At 46.2% G+C, this 5,000-nt stretch overlaps 1 protein-coding gene across 11 annotated transcripts in view; it reads right to left on the reverse strand.

Moving 5' to 3' along the window:
• Positions 1-5,000, reverse strand: part of hth (Meis homeobox homothorax) — a 738,118-nt gene that overhangs the window by 709,144 nt on the left and 23,974 nt on the right. The gene's annotated exons all lie outside the window — the stretch shown is intronic.

The raw sequence follows: 5,000 nt of genomic DNA on the forward strand, positions 1-5,000 counted from the left end.
TCATTTTAATTATAAATATATTTTGGTATCTATTAAACAAATGCTGGGTAGTATTTAGAATATGTATTTTTTGTTTTTTAAAATGGTTTAGAAAATAATTTTTCTCTTAATGGTAGAAAAAAATGAAGACGTTTTTTAAATTGTCGGTTAAGATTTTGAATACATTTTTCAAGATGGTTGTCAATAACTAAAATAAAAATAAAAATATATAGATTGTGAATTTAATTTTTCTCTAAGTGCTTTCGGTTAAAATTTCAAATACAATTCTAAAACACATTGCAGATTATAACATACAAACATATTCCTTAAACACCCATTAGTTATGAAAAAAATATGTTATATAATAAGATACTAATAACTTAAACAATATATATATATATATATATATATATATATATATATATATATATATATATATATATAAACTTAAAAAAGGTTTCTAACACAGCTATTTTATGCAAATACATTCAGATCCTTCAAACAAAACACAAGAAACCAAATGAATACATTTAGTTCGTCACATTTATTATTCATTTTATTATCACCATCAAAAGATAAGCCGGTATGCAAAATAGATGTCGAGGGAAAATACAGTAATTTGGACCTTATTCAACATGTACTTAAATACTAATACAGTATGCAGACATGACAGAAATATAAATACACTGAAAGGTATAATATTAACATGCAAGTAAAAATGAGTTAATATGAGAAACAGCAATCTGGCTTAATATTATGAGGTTAATGTAATGATGAAAATATATAATCATGATAAAACGACGAAGAGAAAAGACAAAAAGAGTAAAAATGAGGGGAGAGAGATAGAAAGAGAGAGAGAGAGAGAGAGAGAGAGAGAGAGAGAGAGAGAGAGAGAGAGAGAGAGAGAGAGAGAGAGAGAGAGAGAGAGAGAGAGAGAAAGAGAAAGAGAAAGAGAAAGAGAGAGAAAGAGAAAGAGAAAGAGAGAGCATAAAGTACATATAAAAAGACTGAGGAAAACATCACAATGACAATAACGATAATAACGATGATGATGATAATGAGGAAAAACAGAAATCCACGCCAATCCTTTCCCCTCTGCCCCTAACCCCCTCCTCCCCCTCCCTCCCCCTCTAGATCACTTTCCGCTGAAGCACCTCAACTGCCCCCCCCTCCCCCTCCCTCCTCACCCCCTCCGAAGAACATCCTCATTAAAAAGCAGTGATTTCTCCCCCCAGGCGCTTCCCCCCCCCCCACCTTCTCCTCCTCCTCCTCCTTCCTTTTCTCTTCCTAGTCTTCGACTTCGTTCTTCTTTATCTCTCCTTTCTCTTGCTCTTTCTCTCTCTCTATTCTTATTTTTTTTTCTTTCTATTTATTCCTCCTGCTTTTTATCATTATCATTATTCTATTCCGCCTATACCTCCTCCTCCTCCCTCCCTCCTTCCACCTTTCCCTCCCTCCTCCTACCTTTCCCTCCCTCCTCCTACCTTTCCCTGCCTCCTCCTACCTCTCCCTCCCTCTTTCTTCTTCCTTCTCCCTCCCTCTCCCTCCTTCCACCTACCCATTCCACCTTTCCCTCCCCCCCTCCCTCCTCCCACCCCCACCCCCACCCCCGCCCGTATCACCGGCCCGCCCGCCCGTAATCCAACGCCGTAATCGGGTGTCGCTCTCTCTCCTTCATCACGCTTTCCTATGGCCTCTCTTCCTTGCTATCTCCCTGCTTCATCGCTTCTCTCCTTTCTCCTTCGCCCGTTTATCCAGTGGCTTTCTTAGATTTTTTTTTTTTTAGGTATTTATCTCTCTAATTATTTATCATTATCATTATTATTCATTTTTATTATTATTCATTTTTATTTTTTGGTTAGTGAGGATATATAAAATATCTTTCTCTCTCTCTCTCTCTCTCTCTCTATATATATATACATATATAGACATATATTTATTTATTTTTCTCTTTCTCTTTCACTCTCCCTCCCTCCCTCCCCCTCTCTCTCTCGTATTTACATATGCATTTTATAAGTGTACAATACGTATGTATGTAAGTATGTGCGCACATATATACATACATACCATACACGTGTCTTTATCGTCATGAGCACCTGTTAATTACCATTACTATAATTACACAGAATCGAATGATTTTAATGGTTGTACTTAATCTTCGTTCTCTCACGCAAGGACGAAGAGGAAGAGAGGAAGATAAGATAAAGAAGAAAGAGGGAGAGAGAGAGGAAGAAAAAGAGAAAGAAGAGGAAGAGTGGAAGAGGAAGAAAAAGAGAAGGAAGAGGAAGAAGAGGAAGATAGATAAGAGAAAGAATAAAGAAGAATAGGAAGATATTATTTGTTATCTTTATTACCTTCGTACAACTCCATTTCCCTATTCCCCGCCCTCTCTTTCTCTCCCTCTTTCTGTCTCTTCCTCAAATCATAAATAAAATCTGGTCACATCCTTCTCCCTCCCACCTCCTCTCCTTCCCACCTTCCACCTCCCTCTTCCTTCCCTCTTTCCACCCTCCCTCTTCCCTCCTATTTCTCTCTTTCCCATCTCCCTCCTCCTCCTCCTTCCTACCTTCCTCTTCTCTCTCCTCCTCCTTCCCTCCATTCTCCTCTCCTCCCCTCCCTCCTTCCTTCCCTCCTCCCTCCCTCCTCCTTCCCTTTTCCCTCCCTCCCTCCTTCCCCTCCTCTTCCCTTCCCTCCTCCCTCCTTCCCCCCACCCCTCCCTCCTCCTTCCCCACCCCCTCCCTCCCGACAAGTCCAACCCAAACCCAACCCAAGACAGCCATTTCTTTCTACACATACATACACCCCGTCGCCCCTTAACTAAGAGCACAAACCGACAGACACACAGAAGGGTATTTAACAGGCTGGCATCGGCGGGGGTAACTACAGGGGAACGGGAGAGGGAAGGTGTTGGAGAGAGAGCGTGTGGCCCGGCCTGTAATAGCTCGCTTTGTTAAGGGTTGCCTTTTGGATAGGCGTTTGGGGGTGGGGGTAGGGAGGGGGGAGGGGGGAGGGAGTGGACAGTGGGAGAAGGGAGTAGGAGGGGGTGGGAGGGAGTGGGGAGTGGACAGTGGGAAGAGGGAGTGGACAGTAGGAGGGGGAGGGGGTGGGGAGTGGACAGTGGGAGGGGAGAGTGGGGGTGAGTGAAAAGGGGGTGGACAGTGGGAGGGGTGTGTGGGAGGGGTGTGTGGGAGGGGTGTGGAAAGGGGTGGGACAGCAAGAGGGGGGAGTGACAGTGGGAGGAGGAAGGGCAGGTGAGGAAAGGAGAGCAAAGAGGACTTTTAAGGATAAGAGAGAGAAAGAAAGGGAAACCAGGGGAAAGACAAGACAGAAAGAAAGTAGAAAGAAAGCGAGTAAGAAAAAAAAATCGCGAGAGACAGGAACACAAAAAGACAGACAAACTAGACAGAGACAAAGACAGACAGACAGACAGAGACAGACACGACCACAGCCCCCGAAACACCCTCTATAAAATGAAGAGACCACCTCTACCCACCCCACCCCACCCCACCCCACCCCCCTCTCTCCCCGCCCATCACCCCCGGGGTTGTAAAAGCGTGACGCCCAAATTACCCCTACGGGTTGTGACGTGACGTGTGACCAGGCAAATCCTCTCGGGGTTGTGACATGTGACAAGACTTAACGAGGGTTGTGAGGTGACTTGTGACAGTAAGCAGGTTAATCCCCAGTTGTGACGGCTGACTGGAGTCCTTGTCATGCGGGGGGGGGGGTCAAGGAGGAGGGAGGGGGGGGGAAAGGGTCTGGAAGGTGAAGGAAGGGGGTGGGGGGCGGTGACGGGGGAGGGAGGGGGAGAAGGGGGTCTGGAAGGTGAAGGAAGGGGGTGGGGGGCGGTGGAGGGGGGAGGAGGGGGTCTGGAAGGTGCAAGGAAGGGGTGGGGAGGCGGTGGAGGGGGGAGGGAGGGGGAGGAGGGGGGTCTGGAAGGTGAAGGAAGGGGGTGGGGAGGCGATGACGGGGGGAGGGAGGGGGGGGAGGGGGGGTCTGGAAGGTGAAGGAAGGGGGTGGGGGGAAGGGAGAAGAGGGAGGAAGAGGGAGGAGGGGGTCTGGAAGGTGAAGGAAGGGGGTGGGGGAAGGGAGAAGAGGGAGGGGAGAGGGGGAGGAGGGAGGTCTGGAAGGAGAAGGAAGGGGGTGGGGGGAAAGGGAGAAGAGGGAGGAAGAGAGGGAGGAGGGGGTCTGGAAGGTGAAGGAAGGGGGTGGGGGAAGGGAGAAGAGGGAGGGAGGGGGAGGAGGGAGGTCTGGAAGGAGAAGGAAGGGGGTGGGGGGAAGAGAGAAGGGGGGAGGGATAAAAGTCTAAATGCTGGGAGGGGAGGAGGAGAAGAAAGGGAATGAAAATGATACATGAAATAGGAGAAAAACGATACCCCAAAAACGGTAAACAAAAAAAACAAGCGGAACAAAGAAGAAAGAAGAAAGAAAAAAAAACAAAGACAGACGGAAGGATACAGCAAATGAGGAGGAAGGAGGGGAGGGAGGAAAAGAGAAGAGGAAAAGGAGGAGAAGAGAGTGATATAGAGGCATTGTTGAGGAAAAGACGGTAAATACACTGATGAATGTGGTAGAGCGACAGAGTTCAGGGAATTAAAATTTTGCTAAAATGAAGTTAAAGGGGCCAGCGGTGACGGGGGTGGGGGGGGGGAGAGGGGAGGGAGGGAGAGGGAGGGAAGGAGGGAGAAAAAATAATGATTAAGATTAAGAGAAAGGAGCGAGAAAATGAAGGGAGAGGGAGAGGGTAGAGAGGGAGAGGGAGGGAAGGAGGGAGGGAAGGAGGGAAGGAGAGAGATAAATAAAGATTAAGAGAAAGAGAAAAGGAATGAGAAATGAAGAAAAATAGAGGGAGAAAGAAAAAGAGAGAAAAGATGGAGGGAGAGCGAGAGAGAGAGAAATAGAAATAGAAATAGAAATAGAAAGAGAAAGAAAAAGAGAGAGAGAAAGGAAGAAAGAACGAAAGAAACAAAAAACGAAAGAAAAAAAATAAACGAGAAAGAGAAAGAAAACCGAGAAAACGA

This window comes from Penaeus vannamei, chromosome 40 (assembly GCF_042767895.1).
Source record: "Penaeus vannamei isolate JL-2024 chromosome 40, ASM4276789v1, whole genome shotgun sequence".
NCBI lineage: Eukaryota > Metazoa > Arthropoda > Malacostraca > Decapoda > Penaeidae > Penaeus > Penaeus vannamei.